This window comes from Phascolarctos cinereus, unplaced genomic scaffold (assembly GCF_003287225.1).
Source record: "Phascolarctos cinereus isolate Bilbo 61053 unplaced genomic scaffold, phaCin_HiC Scaffold_726;HRSCAF=1367, whole genome shotgun sequence".
Lineage (NCBI taxonomy): Eukaryota > Metazoa > Chordata > Mammalia > Diprotodontia > Phascolarctidae > Phascolarctos > Phascolarctos cinereus.
In genome coordinates this window covers 250,924,775-250,941,651 of record NW_027556098.1, presented here as the reverse complement: position 1 = coordinate 250,941,651, position 16,877 = coordinate 250,924,775, and the positions used below count along the sequence as shown (strand labels likewise).

General features: G+C 41.6%; 1 long non-coding RNA gene across 5 annotated transcripts in view; it reads right to left on the bottom strand.

Moving 5' to 3' along the window:
• The window catches only part of LOC110215540 (uncharacterized), a 156,761-nt gene that overhangs the window by 118,633 nt on the left and 21,251 nt on the right, over positions 1-16,877 (bottom strand). For 2 of the 5 annotated variants that reach the window (XR_002326556.2, XR_013483075.1), the window contains exon 1: positions 484-710. The exons of 2 other annotated variants lie outside the window; for them this stretch is intronic. This is a non-coding gene — a long non-coding RNA (uncharacterized LOC110215540). Of the gene's footprint in view, positions 1-483; positions 720-16,877 lie in introns of those variants that run through there. One more of the 5 variants, XR_013483073.1, reaches the window with a different exon arrangement.

Genomic DNA, 16,877 nt, shown 5'->3' with positions numbered 1-16,877 from the left:
TGTTTCTGATGGGAAAGCTCAAAACGAAAGTCCTGAAGACAAATCTTAATTTCATGGAACCAGAAAACTGCCCGTTTCCCTTCTTCCTTAAATATGTCCCCAAAACACCCGGTAAGGATAAAAACCAACTCTCTCCTCGCAATTTTTCTTTCAGAACAAAGGGTATATTTATTACGCAGCGTTTTGGGAAAGATGTTCTGTGTAATAACAGGGAGTAAATATGCATCTAGGCCAAAAATTCACTATCAGCTTCTAAGGACAGAGGTCTGCTTTTGTTTGTTATCTAGCCTACAAGCCTTTTTCTAGAAAGGATCCCAAAGTCCTCGCGCTAACGCTAAGGTTACTTACCTCCCCCACTAAAAATCCCATCCATGCACCTGAAAGGTTACAAAGTAACACTCCAGAAAAGTCAGACAAAGACACATTTCAGAGCCAGGAGGGAATGTCCAGATCCGCAGTCCCAATGACTTCTGTTGTTCTTACCGGGAAAAGGGCTTCAACTCTTGGTTTTATTTTTCACCTCTGGGTGACCAGATGGAGCCAGGGGTCCACCACGTCCAGTGCACCCCTTCGAGCTGCCAACCGTGGATTAATTCCACTCCAAGAGGGAAAGGGGCATGCCGCTTTAATTAAAGTCACAACACTACAATCCACCCTGCAATACGAGCATTTTCTTTTAACAGTGGGATGGGAGGGAGAGTGGCCCCTCCCCTCCCGAAGGGGCAGGCGAGCCCGGGGCAAGGGACTATCGGGAGTGGGGGAGGGCGGACTGCCTGCTTGTCCGCTTTTCTCCTTAATGCTCCAGGTGTGGGGTGAGTGGGGAGCCCGTTTGGGGATTCTAGTTGCTAACACTCGGCTCTTTTTCCCCCCGTGAGGGTAAGGGGTGGAAAAGCCTACCCTCTGCTCCCTGGGAGTCCTGCTACCTATTTTGTTATAAATGAAAACCAAACAAAAAAATAATAATAAAATAAAATAAAATCGGCTCTTCTGCACTTGTGGCGGGCATTTAGTTAATGATTGCTGAGGTGACCGCGCCTCCCCGCATGACTGGAGCAGGTGACGGGTTGCCGCAGGTGGTTGATACTTGTTAAAAGGATCAAGCTTATTAGTGCTGTAACAAAACATTTAAAAAAATTAAAAGACTTCATAACTTGTCAGTTCAATATGATTTCCCTGAAAATTGCACAACAAACTGTAGCATTTGTCATTGCCCGGGGGCATCCTAAAGTTTCTCTTTTCAGCAGCTGGGCGGACGGTTGTTTTCTAACGTCCATAAAACAAAGCTCCAGTTATGTTTGTGAGTGGGAAATGTTATTTTCCATTGGAAGCAAGTGTGAGGGTTCTTGGAAATAGGGTCACGGGACTCCTTTCAGTCTCTACTGAACCAAGCACCGTCTTACAAACTCAGGAGAAAGAAAGAGGGCCCTTTTATAAGAAAACCCTTTTCTGTTTGTTATCCATAGGGCCATAGGGTCTAAACCTGGGGTTTTGTAGGAATCGACTGGGAACTTAGAAGGAATCCCCTCTCCCAAGAAAGAACCCTTTCTCTGCAATCTATTTGCCCACCTAGTATATTTCAGAGCTGTGACTTGAACTATCATTCCATGCCCAGGCCAACTCTCTAACTACTACATCATGGCTACTTTCATGTTATTAATGATAAGGATCATAACAACAGGCTACAAGATGTGGTTGCAACTCACCTAGACTTGCTATCAGACACCTGGGTTCCAATCCTAGCTATCACACCATCTATGTGACTTGGTAGTAAGTCATTTAATTTCTCAGAGCCTAAGTGTCCTCCGTTAAAAAAGAGAGAAATTGGGGCAGCTAGGCAGTGGACAGAGCACGGGCCCTGAAGTGAGGAGGATCTGAGTTCAAATGCAACCTCACACTTGATACTTACTAGCTGTGTGACCCTGGGCAAATCACTTAACCCCATTGTCTTGCCCCCTCCAAAAAAAAAAACTGAAAGGAGAGGGAAGACTATTTCCTAACTCCTGGGTTTGTTGTGAACTTTTAATTTTTTAATTAATTTGTAACTTAAAATAACTTTCCTGTGATCTTCCTAACCTGCAAGCTTTATAATAGATACAGAGGATTCCTCTAATGACATTCTATTAATACTAATAGAGTACACAGGCTATCTCTACCGGTTGGCCCTTAATCTTGCAGTTTCTGGCTCTTCTCCCTCCTCCCCTTCCCATCTCCATTATATATCTATGATAACATAGTAAATCTTCAAATACTAAATATTCCAGATAGCAGAGGATAGAGCACCAGGCCTGGAGTCAGGAAGACGTGATGTTTGCAAATCAGACCTCAGACACTAAGTAACTGTGTGACTCTGGGCAAGTTACTTAACCTCGGTTTCCTCACCTGTAAAATGGGGGGAAGTGCCAAACTGAGAATTTGCACTCTAGTCCCAAGGTAACAGATCCTTTGAGGGTTTGTAAACACACACACACACACACACACACACACACACACACACACACTCTTAAAAGTCGAGTGAAGTCTCTATTAAGCCTTTGTAAGGACTACCTAACTCCCACCTGCTACACTGGGATGCTAGGGAAGCACTGAACATATTGCTTTCTCCTACCTCTCCTCTAAGGGTAGTTAGTCTTCTCTGTTTTTGCTGTTCAGTCATGTCTGAGGCTTTGTGACCCCGACGGGGTTTTCTTAGAAAAGATACTGGAGTGGTTTTGCCATTTCTGTCTCTAGTATGTCCCCATTTTACAGTTTACTGAGGCAGACAGGGTTAAGTGATTTGCCCAGGGTCACACTGCTGGTGTGTGAGGTCACATCTGAACTCAGGTCTTCCCAATTCCAAGTCCAGTGCTCTATCCACTTAACCATCTAGCTACCATTTACTCTTCTTAAATGACTGTTTCTAGGAAGAAATGCAGTTGTCTGGATCCAAGAGCACACAGCACTGGAAGAGAACAGAGATCCCTAATGACACAAAATAGAACCTTTTAAAGGCTTTTTCTCTGTGGCCACCAGTCCCTTTCTTTTCAGGACTCAATCTGGGGCAGATCGGATCTCCTAGTTGGACATAGATTTTAAGCCCCAAACTAAGCCAGTCTTGAAGACAGTAGGAGGAAGCCTATCCATGCCTCAGTGAATTCTAGCTCAGAAGTTGAGCCATGTTTCTGTGTAATAGAAAGTACACTGGTTTTACTGTCATTTTGACTCTTGGCCGAGCCTAGCTGTGTGATCCTGGGCCAAGCAATTAACCTCTCTGGGTCTCTGTTTCCTCATCTATGAATTGAAGATAATGATGCTTGATTGCATTACCCACTTCACAGGACTGGTGTGTGGAAGGTGTTTAATATGTCAATGCATGTTATTATTATCATTTCATGAAATTTTGGTCTATTCTAGGCCGATAGGTGTTGTATGGGATAGACTGCAGTACTCAAGTCAAGAAGATCTAAGTTTGAATCCTGCCTCAGATACTACTTGTACGACCCTAGGAAAGCCATTCAAACCTTCTATTTCCTCATTGGGATAATAATAGAATCTACCTCACAGGGTTGCTTTGAAAAATGAAAAGAGATAATATTAATCAATCAAATATTTATCAAGCTTCTGTATGTGCTAAATGGTAATGATAGAAAAAGGGGGGCAGGGGAGAAACAGTCCCTGTCCCTCAAGGAGCTTACAATCTTTTCTTTCTAGGTAATCCAGGTTAAGAGACTTGCCCAAGGTTATACAGCTAGTGAGTATCATGTGTCTGGGACTGGATTTGAACTCGGATCCTACTGACTCCCGAGCTGGTGCTCTATCCACTGTGCCACCTAGTTGTTCCCCTAGAGCTTACAATCTAATGGGGGACAGGAGGGATCTTGTAAACCAATATATACAAAGCAAGCTATATACAGGATAAATTGGAAATAATTTACTAAGGGAAAGCACTAGAATTAAGAGGAATGGAGGAGTGCTTTGCAAAATGTAAAGTACTATGGCTGTTATCATTATTATTCACTACAAAGATTTTTCACCTTGTTAACCGGGGGTTATTAGTTAATTCAACACCAGGGACAGTGAAAGCAGGAAAGTTCACCATTCTCTGTGACTGCAGCCTGGAATGCTCCCCCTCCTCTGCTCTGACTACTGACCTCCCTGGCTTCCTTTAAGTCCCAACTAAAATCCCACCTTCTACAGGAAGCCTTCTCCAACTCCTCTGAATTCCAGTGCCTTCCTTCTTTTAATCATTTCCTATTTATTCTGTGCATAACTTGCTTTGTCGCCCATTAGACTGGAAGCTCCTTGATCTTAGGGACTTTTTGCCTCTTTTTGCATCCCAGGGCTTAGCACATTGCCTGGCACATAGTAGGCACTTAAATCTTTCTTGATCGATTGGTACTACTGCCTCTTCATCCTATGGTGAGGAAAGCACTTTGGAAAATGTAAATTACTGCAGAAACATGGGCAAGTATTTTTCCTTAGAGAAAAAGCTGACCTTTCAATTATCACTAGAGAATATCAGCTGTCCCCGTTTCTGATTCTACAGGTGAAAGAAGGGAAAAAAAGCCTTCTTCCAGAAAAGCTTTATGGCCCCAGGCAGCATTGACTAAAAATACAGCAGAGCTATGTATTCTGGGGCGACTGCCCCATAGGCTGGTGACTTAAGCTCTGCACTGGGCTGGCTCCTTCCATCAGGGAACTTCACAGCCTCCAATTTCTCCCACTTTTGAATCTTCATCGCCTGCAGGTGAAAACATCTGGGGGGGAAAAATACAGAGTGGAAGCTACCTGACAAGCCTATCAGACCAGAGGTTTCAAAGTAGCCAGGTAAGGCACCTGGAAATCTTCCAGATCCCAGTCATGTTTAAGGCAACCAGATATTGTTTTTATTTCTGAGGGGTGCTGATTCTTCATTAGTACTAACAGAAATTAACCCTGTCTTTGATCAGCTCAGACAGCTGACAAATTTTCACTGTTTATATCTTTTTTGCAGTTGTTTGGAGAATGTCTCCCCCATTGGACTGTGAACTCCTGGAGGGCAGGGACTGTCTTTCTCTGAATCCCCCAGTAGAAACAGTTGGGGGGGGGGGAGTTCTTTTTTTTTTTTGGTTGTGCCTGACTCTTCATGATCCCATTTGGGGTTTTCTTGGCAGAGATACTGGAATGGTTTGCCATTTCCTTTTCCAACTCATGTTACAGATGAGGCAACTGAGGCAAAGAGTTAAGTGACTTGCCCAGAATTATAGCTAAGAAGTGTCTGAGGCCAGATCTAAACTCAGGAAGATGGATGCTTGTTGACTGACTGACTAAGAATTAAGAGTGAAGTTGGGAGGGTGGGGAATCAAAGTATTGAATTCTTAAATGAGCTTTTAATTGGATTTTGATAACAGTTTGGAGGACAATGATCCCTGTAAAATGGAGGGCGAGTGGAGGTGACTTTTACAAAACCTTGCTGCCTACCTCATTCAGCAGCTGTGGCAAGCTTTGATCTTTGCTCTAACAGGGAGCCCAGCCACGGACCTCTAACAATGCAGTTCACTTCAGATAATTCCTAAAATGTCCAGGAAGAGGGACTTGTTCACACTCTTGGGTATTAAACTATAACAAACCAAATAGAGACTGCCATGTAGAACTGAGAGATTGGGACAGTCACTCTTTGATACCAAGGGCTCAGCCTATGACTTTTTATGGAATTGTCTAACCATGCATCATTTTCTAGCATATCATGAGAAAGAACGATGGATTTGGAGTCACACAGACCTGAATTCAAATCCTGTCTGCTACTTATTATGTGACTTTAAACAAGCCCTCATCCACCAAATGTGGGGTTTGTACTCCAAGGCGGCCCCTAAGGCCCCTTCAGGCTTTAAATCTGTGATTTTATGATCCCAATTTTTCAAGCATCTCTAAGAGATAAACAAATAGTAATTGTCTTCTGTTTATAGAAGCAGACTCAGGCACTGAGTGATGAAGCTTGGAGGGTAGGGGAGAAAAATTCATGATAATTTTTTTTGTATATTTGAAAGGAATAGCAAGTTGTGCATTGTAGACTTGCAGTTTCATGTACAATTGTCTTTTTTATTATACTATGTTGTGGAAATGCTTGCTTTATTCCATAAATTAAAAATAAAAGAATATTCTTTTTTTAAAAATAGAGTATTTCCTGGCTGCCCTTTCTCTTAAAACTTGTCCCATTACATATAATGAATTAGTCTAATTCTGGGTCTCAAAGAATAGAAACACAGCTCTACATTGTATTATTGCTAAGTACAGTCACTTCTGCTATAATGCTTGTTTTTTTAAAATTATATACACATATGTGTATAATATACATGCAATATGTATATAATATATTGATATCTTATCTTTAACCTAGGGAAGACATCCCAAGATATACCCAATAGGGTGAATGTTGAAAATGGATCACTGGGCTGGATAGTGGACAATCTTTCTGACCCAGAATATCAATTTCATAGATTCTTAGAACTGTGCAGCACCTCATAGGTCATCCATTCCAAGCCATACTTAAAGCAGGACTCCCCTCTACAACTTCCAGCCCCTACTTGAAGATTCCCATTGATGGGGACCTTGCTGCCTTCTAAGACCCAAGAGCTTACATTTTTATGAAGTTTTTCTTTATCTTCAGCTGAACTCTACCTCCCTATAACTTCTGCCCCATTCTGTCCAGGTTATACCCACTGGTGCTAAGCAAAACAATTCTAATCATCTGCCATTTAAGTATGTGAAGACCACCATTTCTTTTTTCCAGGCTAAATATCCCTACTCCGTTCATCCAGTCCTTCTAAGCCACGGTTAGGAGCCATCTCATTACCCTGCACACAGATCTCAGAGTAAGAAAGGGCCTTAAAGATTAGCTAATCCAATCCATACCTGAGCAAGAATTCCCTGTATGATATCCTTCACAAATGGTGATCTAGCTACCAGCTGATAGATGGAGAGCTCATTCTTTCCCATTCAATTTCTGGACAGCTCTAATTCTTAGGAAAATTTTTCCTTACCTCTACCTAAAATCCATCTCCTTTCACTGTCCTCTTCTGTATAGGCTCCAGTTTGTCTTTACCCTTCATGAAATGTATTGCCTAACACTGAACACACCACTCTAAATGAGTTGCATACAATGGAAGGATTACCCTTCTTGTTCTCCATGAAGGTTCTTGTTTCTGCAGTGTGGTGTCTTCTTTTGGATGATGAAATATACTACTCTTAACAAAGCAACTTAAGTGGCACAAATCACTGTTTATCATGTTAATATTTCTTATGCTATAACTGCTAGGGAATCTATATCATTATTGCTTTTTAACAGCATCTGACAGGAGTGATTTGGACAGAGCCCTACTTCTCACAAGTCTCAGTACTTCTCATGTACTCTGAAATGCAACTAGTGGCCTCCATGCAAAGTAGGAGTAGAAAAAAAATACAATATCCAAAATAAGTTTAGCCCCTAAATTTTCAAACTTACAAGGGTAGCCAAAAATAAGGTACAGAAAACTATGTTTCCTACAATATTTGTCCCATTGTTTAAGCCTATCTGCTTCCCCTAGCATCAGGTTTTTCTCTGGACAAATCTCAAAGAGGAAATAATAATTGCTAACATTTATTTAGCATTTTAAGGTTTGCAAAGCATTTTTGTATATACACACACATGTGTATACATATATGTCTATACATATATAAAGTGTCTTTATTTTACACATTTAGTCTTTAAACATGTCTAGTTTACTGTGCTTTTAATGACTGTAACAGGGGACTGGCTGACTAACCTAGCCCTCATGAGCATGCACAAAATGTTTGGCCAGTGAAATCTTCAGGTAGACGGTAGAACATGGATCAACATTCTAGAAGTGAGTCTGGTCTGTTATGACATGGTAAAGACTGGCCTCCTTGCTTGGCTACTTATCCAGGGAGGGGTGGAGAGGAATTCAAAAGGCACTGCTGCTGGTGCTGTGGAGCCTCCGGCCCTCCCTGTCTGAGCCCAGCGTATGGCTTATGAAACAGAGGCCAAGGTTCTTTGCCTCAGCAACTGTTCTTTCATTTTGGGTGGAGACTGAAAATGATTATGACCCTGTGGACTTTGAGAAGTGCTAGAGTCATGTCCATGCCAGGATTTGTAGCCAACTAGACCAGTGTGATGGCCCAAGGAGTGACATGACTTTCCAGATCCAGTCTATCCATAGCTGAGACATAGACTAGCTTACCAGAAATACTGCATTTGGGCTTGAACGTGGTGGGGCCAATAGTATGTAGAAACTACATTACATCTGAACCCACTCTCCTCAGGGATCAAGGTGGCATAGTGGACAGTGAGACCCCAAGTAGAGGGAATTACAGTTTACATCTCTGTTCTTGCTATATCTTCAAGGTAAATATCCCCTTGGGGTATATGGGATGTTCAGGGAGGATGAGCAGATCTGGTGTGAGGGCTTGCAGAGCCCTTTTCAGGGCTGCTCATCCACCTTTGGTGTCTACCTTTCACCTAACTCTCATCTGTGGTTCCAAGAAGCTATAGCATTCGAAGCAGCCACACCCTGGTAAATCATCTTGGCAGACTGGCTAAATCAGGTTGTGGGTAACTGACAGGCCTCAAACCCAGGAGTTAGGGAGTATCTACACCAAGCATGTGGGGAATCCCCACCTCCGCCCTCACAGTGAAATGGGTAGGTGAGAACAATTTGTTCCAATGGCCATGAACTTGGCTGAAGTAGGCATTGTGGAGTGCTTGAAGCTTGGTCAGCATGTAAGATGCCATGCTCATCCAGTGCATCCTGGGCAATCACCAATTGTCCTGACTTTTGCCTTGACACTGGACTTCCATGATTCTGGAAATGAGAGTAAGGCAAGATGGCGGAGTGAAAGCAGTGACTTTTTTGAGCTCTCCCCCAAACCCCTCCAAATACCAGTAAAAAAATGGCTCTAAACAAATTCTAAAGCAGCAGAACCCACAAAAAGACAGAATAAAACAAATTTCCAGTCTAAGACAGCCTGGATGGTTGATTGGAAAGGAATATCATGCCAGGCGGGAAGAGGAGCTCAGTTCGTCTTGGGCGCGCAGGACGAAGCAAACTTGGAGCAGGCCTCAGAGGACTGAATCGTGGGCAGCTGTGGCAGTTTCTAGACTCCTCAATCCACGAACGCCAAAGACAACTTAGAAGGTCAGTGGGAAAAGTCTGTTTTTGCAGTGAGAGAAGAGCTAGGTCAGAGCCAGTTCCAGAGCGCAGAGCGTGGGCGCCAGTGCGGTGGCTGTGTCCCGAGCTTCCAGCCCACTGACTGAGGGGGAATCAAGTGGCTAATCAGAGGGGGACTGAAGGGATCTCTTTGCCAGTGCTGAAGCAGGAATCTCTTTCTTTGCCTGTGCTTGGATCTGGGTCACAGTTCTGGGTGGTGGTCCTGGGGTGAGGAGGAGCGCTGGCACTGTGGGGCTTGTGGTGGTGATGGAGAGAAAACCCTCCTCACAGTTCCAAGAGAGAAAAGACTGCTTGTGGCCAGTCACTCAAAGACCAGAGAACAGTCCTGGAAAAGAGTAAACACCTCGACCCTTATCATACCACCTTAGAAGAACTGAAAATTTATAGGTCCCTAGAAGTATCTCTGAAAACATCTATACAAACCCCCAAAGCTTCAGACAGTACATTCGCCACATTGGAAGCAGACTTTTACCTTAACAAAGAGTTTACAACTCAAGTAATTGGCTGGGATCATGAGCAAACCTCGCAAAAAGAATCAGACTATATTACCTTACTTTGGTGACAAAGAAGATCAAAACATACAACCAGAAGAAGACAACAAAGTCAAAGCTCCCACATCCAAAGCCTCCAAGAAAAATATGAATCCGTCCCTGGCCTTGGAGGAGCTCAAAGGGGATTTTGAGAAGCAAGTAAGAGAAGTAGAAGAAAAACTGGGAAGAGAAGTGAAAGTAATGTAAGAAAATCATGAAAAACAAGTCAACAGTTTGCTAAAGGAGACCCAAAAAAATGCTGAAGAAAATAACACCTTAAAAAGTGGCCTAACCCAAATGGCAAAAGAGCCAATGATGAGAGGAATGCCCTAAAAAGCAAAGTTGGCCAAATGGAAAAGGAAGTCCAAAAGCTTACTGAAAAAAATACTTCCTGAAAAATTAGAGTAGAGCAACTGGAAGAGAGTGACTTTATGAGAAATCACAACACAGTAGAACAAATCCAAAGGAATGAAAAATTAGAAAGCAATGTGAAATATCTCATTGGAGAAACAACTGACCTGGAAAATAGATCCAGAAGAGAGAATTTAAAAATTATTGAATTATCTGAAGGCCATGATCGAAAAAAGAGCCTAGACATCATCTTTCAAGAAATTATCAGGGAAAACTGCCCTGATGTTTTAGAACCAGAGGGCAAAATAGAAATTGAAAGAGTCCAGTGATCTCCCCCTGAAGGAGGTCCCCAAAGGAAAACTCCTAGGAATATTGTAGCCAAGTTCCAGAGTTCCCAGGTCAAGGAGAGGATGTTGCACGCAGCCAGAAAGAAACAATTCAAGTATGGTGGAGACACAATCAGGATAACACGGGATTTGGCAGCTTCTACATTAAGCGACTGCAGGGCATGGAATATAGTATTCTGGAAGGCAGGAGAGATGGGATTGCAGCCAGGAATCACCTACCCAGCAAAACTGAGTATAATCCTTCAGGGGAAAAAATGGTAATTCAGTGAAATAGAGGACTTTCAAGCATTCTTGGTGAAAAGACCAGAGCTGAATAGAAAATTTGACTTTCATACGACTCAAGTGGAACATGAAGAGGTAAACAGGAAAGAGAAATCATAAGAGACTTATTAAGACTGAACTGTTTACATTCCTGCATGGAAAGATGATATTTATAACTCATGAGACCTTTGTCAGTATTAGGGTAGTGGGAGGGGAAAAATTATATGTATGGATAGATAGATAGATAGATAGATAGATAGATAGATAGATAGATAGATAGATAGATAGATAGAGGGCACAGGGTGAGTTGAAAATGAAGGGGTGATATCTGGAGAATAAAATTAAGGGGTGAGAAAGGATTATACTGGGAGGAGAAAGGGAGAGGTAGAATGGGGTACATTATCTCACACAAAACAGACAAGAAAAGGTTCTTACAGTGGAGGGGAAACAGGGGAAGGTGAGAGGAAATGAGGGAATCTTTTCTCATAGGATTTGGCTTAAGGATGGAATAACATACACTCAATTGGGTATGGAAATCTGTCTTACCCTACAGGAAAATAGGGGAGGAAGGGGACAAGAGAGCAGGGGGATGATAGAGAGAAGAGCAGATTGGGAAAGGGGTAATCAGAAGGAAGTACTTCTGAGGAGGGACAGGGTCAAAAGAGAGACTAGAATAAATGGGAGGGCAGGATAGGATTAAGGGAAATAGAGTTAGTTTTTCACATGTCTACTATGGAAGTGTTTTGCATAACTACACATGTATGGCCTGTATTGACTTGCTTGCCTTTTCAATGAGGGTGGGTGCGGTGGGAGGAAGGGAGAAAATTTGGAACCCAAAGTTTTAAAAACACATGTTTAAAAAAAAGTTTCCACATGCAACTGGGGAATAAGAAATACAGGAAATGAGGTACAGAAATCTATCCTGCCCTACAGGAAAATAGAAGGGGAAGGGGATAAGAGAAGGAGGGGGAGAGACAGAAGGGAGGGCAGACTAGGGGAAGGGGTATTCAGAATGCATGTCATCTTGGGGTGGGGGGAGGGGCAATATGGGGTGAAAATTTGGAATTCAAAATCTTATGGAAGTAAATGTTGAAAACTAAAAATAAACAAATTTATATTAAAAAAAGAAAAAAGAAGAGAAAAGAAAAGAGAGTGAGGATGATGAGTTTGTGCAATTCTGTCTCACTTAAATCCAATTCATAAATGAGTCAAAACATCACCCCAAGTCAACATATCCCCTTGTGATGTCATTGGTCCTACTCAAAATGAAGAATAAACAACAACAAATATCTCTTTATAAAAGCTAATCTATGTTAATTGGTTAAATGGAACTGGGATTCTTATCATTAGTGCCTAACTATGCTAGTAACACAGTACTGAGATGACAGTATTATAAATAAACATTCCCAATCCCTAAGAGGTATCCCTAGAACCCCACTGGAGACATGTTACCAGCCTTGTTCTGGAAGAATGAGGTCAGAACAATCCCTATAAAAGTACAAAAGCCTTCAAGCAAATGACTTGACTCAGGTCCCCTGATTTCAAATTGAGTGCTCTTTCTAATACTGCATGCACCTTTATCTGCTATCATTATTATTGTTGTTATTTTGTTATTTTATATTTGTGTGGTACTTTATGCTCATAGAGCTCTCACATATCTCATATGAATCTCAGAACAAGTCTGTGAGTTAGGCAGTAAAAATAATATTATCCCCATTTTAAAGATTAGGAATACAGGCCCTGTTTTCTCATTCTACTCATCTGATTACCTAGTACTCCTCCCCATAACATCCAAGAAGTATCCTGTTGTAGATTTTACATAAACTCTCAACTTCTATCAAAATTTACCTGTTCTATATCCATTCCCTCTGGGCCTAAATAAATTACTCATTACTAATATGTTGGTGGCTCTTAATAGATGAATGTATTTTCCCACTTCATTTTAAGAGGGGCCACCTATAGCTATGACGCTTTAACCCAAATAAATGATGGAATAATGTTGGAATTTCAGGTTCTCTAATAGACCAGAAGAGGAGATAATTGGAAGCAAGAAGGCATTTCTTGAGCCTCTGAACTCACACTACATATAGGGTTAGCTTTGAAAGGAATTATTACTCCCAGACCTAAGAGGTGACCTTATTCCTCCTTGATTAATTGCTTCAGGGACCAAGTCATTAAGCAGAGAGATTAGTGCCTACTGTAGTCCCTGCCTTTATTTAATTAATCTGGGCCAATTGGCAAGGTGTTAACAAGTAAGGTTAGTACCAGCTCCTAGATCTTTTAATGGAGAACTTTAACATTATCAGAAGATTGAAAGTACTAAAAATTAGGAAGTTTTGAAGAATGTTAAATAGGCATCATGAATGGCTGTAGGGGGGATGGGAAGTGTGTCCCCCTATCTTTGGGTCCCTTCCTGGTTCTTGTCCCTCATATTCTATTCCAATTTGATTTCCAAAAATAGGCTCCCATACTAGCAAAGAGATGTTTCCCATTGCAAAAAATAATAATGATAAATTTTAAAATAAAAAAAAAATTAGTCTCCTTATCACTGCAGGGTCCCAGACTGGAGCTGAGAAATGAAATATAAGAGTCTAGAAAGAGAAGAGCAACTTTATGGGCTTTCTCTCCTTCTCCCCATTTCCTGCTCCAACACTCCCCTAAAATCATAATATCTGAATATTAGATTGCCTAGAGTTACCTTGAAAGACAATTTTTACTTGAAGTAAAAATGTGCTGCCTATGATTGATTGGGCTTAGCATTAGACAGGCCCTTGTACTTCATTTATTATGTCTTTAGTCAACATCACAATGGTGGAAAGATAGATAGATAGATAGATATAGATGGTGGTTTGATAGATGAATGAATGGATAGTGATTGATGCATAGATAGATGGTGGATAGATATAGATAGATGACAGATGTATTGATAGATAGATAAATTGATAGATAGATATTTAGATCCTTTGGATGGACAGATAGTCCCTTCTTTCAAGGATCTTACATTCTAATAGAGGAGAGGACAGGAGCTAAAAAGCAGGGAAGGTCAGGATGCCTAATGAACACAGAGTCCCAGAAGCTGAGTTCTAATCCTAGCTTTGTCATCTACCACCTGTGTGACATTGGGCAAGACACTTCACCCCAATGGGTCTCAGGTTCTTCATCTGTAAAACAAAGGGATTGTACTAAATCCCCTTCCAGCTCTAGAGCTATGCTTTTATGACCTTTGTCTCTTTTCAAGAGCTGCTAGCTGGGCTTTGTTGTGTCCATCCATCCCTATATGTGTACATTTCCTACAGTATATGTAATATGCCAGTGACCCCTGTGTCAGCTATCTGTTTGCCTTGGCCATAGACCCCTTATGGAGACTCAGTCCCAATATCTAAAAAAGAGGATAATCCCTGTACCCACCTCAGAGTGTTGGTGAGAAGTTCAAATGAGATTATGTATATTAAGTACTTCGAAAACTTTAAAGCAAAATATGAATCTCAGCTACTACCTGTTGTCGATAATAAGAAATAATGTCATTTACCCCCCTAACCTAAACAGAAAATACTGGGGTGGTTTTTTTTTCTTCCTCCCCCCTTCTATCTTCTTGTTGAGGCCAAATGCATTCAGTGACCATTCCATATGCTATTCAATTGAGGCTGCCCAAAGTCTCATATTTTACACCTTGCTCCATTTTCAGCTCATATAAAGGTTGTTTGAGGTTGGTCATACATTGCTGATGACTACTATTAGCTAACCTAGCAGAGCAGTGGGCAGGAATTCTAAAGCCTCCTTAGCATGATAAATATGACACTTTACCAGCTCTGACTTCATTTAAAATAATGGAAAATGGCTATTCTGCTTTCTTCCCCTTTCTCCTTTCTACTCTTTCACACTTAGTCCTTTAACCTTTTAAATTTACTGCTGCTTAATATATGTACCTGAGGTTTGGAATCCCAAATGGGGAGGCAATATATCACAGCTAGTGTTAAAGTTATTGCATTCTGGTTTCCAAGTCTAGTTAACTCCAAGATAAACACACCCTTCCCACCATGCACTTAACTTCCAAAAACACACTGGTGGATAAAGTGCTTCATGTAAGGTAATAATGCCAGCAGTGCAGTGAAACTTCCAAAGGGTATCAATTACCTCATGTTCAGAAAAAAGTATATGAGGAAAAGTGTCAAGTCAGCAAGTATTTATTATGTACTCCTACTGAGGGCCAGGCACTGTGCTAAGTTCTGGGCATACAAAGAAAGGCAAAAACAGTCCCTGTTGTCAAATAGCTCACAGCCTAATAGGGGGAGTCAACATGTAAACAATTATGTACAAACAAGATGGATGCAGGAGAAACTGTACACAGTCTCAAAGAGAAGACATTAGCCCTAAGGAGGACTAAGGAAGGCTTCTCATAGAAGCTAGGATATTAGCTGAGGCTTCAAGAAAGCCAAGAGGGAAAAATGAGAGGAAGAGCATCATAAATGAAAATTCCCCAAAATCCAGTCATTTAAATTTCTCATCTTGGAGTGAATAAAAACAAACTGCAGTAGTCTTTGAGGATACTATTTTTTTTTAACGTTGTGGGACTGGAAAAGGGTAGCTCTATATCTGTGTTCAGTAGTTTCTAAGGTCCTTCTCTAAGAACACATTTAAGTGATCCTATTTATAACTAGCCCTGTGGACTAAGTGAAGTAATGGACATGAAAAGCCTTTGAAAAGTACAAAGTGCTGTATCTAAGATATTCTTCAATATTTAAAAAAGATCTATGATTTCATCAGCACTGTTACTCCCTTCACATCTTAGCAGACTATCTTCCTAAGTTGTCATGGACTCCAAATTCACTTAAGTTAGCTGAACCTTTCCATAATGACAGACACAAAAGTTTATGCCAGGATGGTTACTGAAAGCTTTAACTGATAGGAACTACAGCTTGTATTCTGGGGGGCAGAGACTTTGAGAATTCAGGGTCATGGTCATGCCATGATGAAGCTTTGAAATAGGTCATTACAGAAAGTGTATTCAGAGAGTACACCATTGGGCTGCTAGTGGAAAGTAGGACCAAGTTAACCAACTTCACAACATAGAAATGGGTTGGTGAAGGGAAATAGCACAAGCTCACCAGTTTCATCTACCAGCCCCTTTCAAGTTTTGCTCCTGAGGTGATTTACACAGACCTGGTACATGCTGGGCAACTAGGTAGTACAGCGGATACAGCGCCTGGCTTGGAGTCAGGAAGACCTGAGTTCAAATTTGGCCTCAGACATTTACTAGTAATGTGACGATGAGCACTGTTTGCCTCAGTTTCCTCATCTGTAAAATGAGCTGGATAAGGAAATGGCTAACCACTCCAGTATCTTTTCCAAGAAAACCCCAAATGGGATCACCAAGAGTTGGACACGACTGAAAAAACAATGGGGACTAAAAGGAATCTCCCATTCACACACCCAGTTCTACCCAGCTCCTTTGCCGTTTTTGTTAAGCAGAACTCCTAGAATGATTTGTAAAGATCCCAGGTATCCTGGGGTTTGATAGGAATTCAAAGGAATTTTCTCACCACAACTCAAATAAATAGTTTAAACTGAAGCTGTACAAATGGCGGTTGGGGAGTTCGGTTCAAAAGCCTAAAGGCTTTCTCTAGCTAGCTGCATAGGGGTAACTGGCTAGAATGGAAAATTATAGAAGAGCTGGATAGTCCCTGGAGCTAGGATCTGTAAGAGCTGGTGGGGGCAGAGACAGCACAGCAGTTGAAGACCAGTGGAGACCAGCGCTCAGCAGAGATAAGAGCAAAGAGAAGCGGAGAACAGGTCTGTGACTTCACCACTGGAAGCCTGATGACCAGAGGGAGAAAGCACAAGTATTTGGAAGAACAAGAGGGTTCTAACAAGGATGTTACCTTAGACATGAGTTGCCTTGGCTACAAATTTTCCCTTTAGATATGCATGTTCCCAGGCCGTGCATGTTCCTAGTGTGAAGCCCTTTCCCCCGGATGATGTGTTAACCTATGTGAGAATGTATCCCTGTTTGCAGGGGGGAGAATCTTTTATTGTCCCACGTTTGATTAAAAGAAACTCATTGATGGGAACTTGTAAGCTATATGGTTTTAAGTGGATTTTGATCCAAAAGAGCCTTGAGCCTAGGGTCACTTTCAGAGGATCTCATTTTATGATTGCTGTTGGTTAAGATCATGGTGATAAAGAGGACAGGGTCACAGGTACAATCTCAT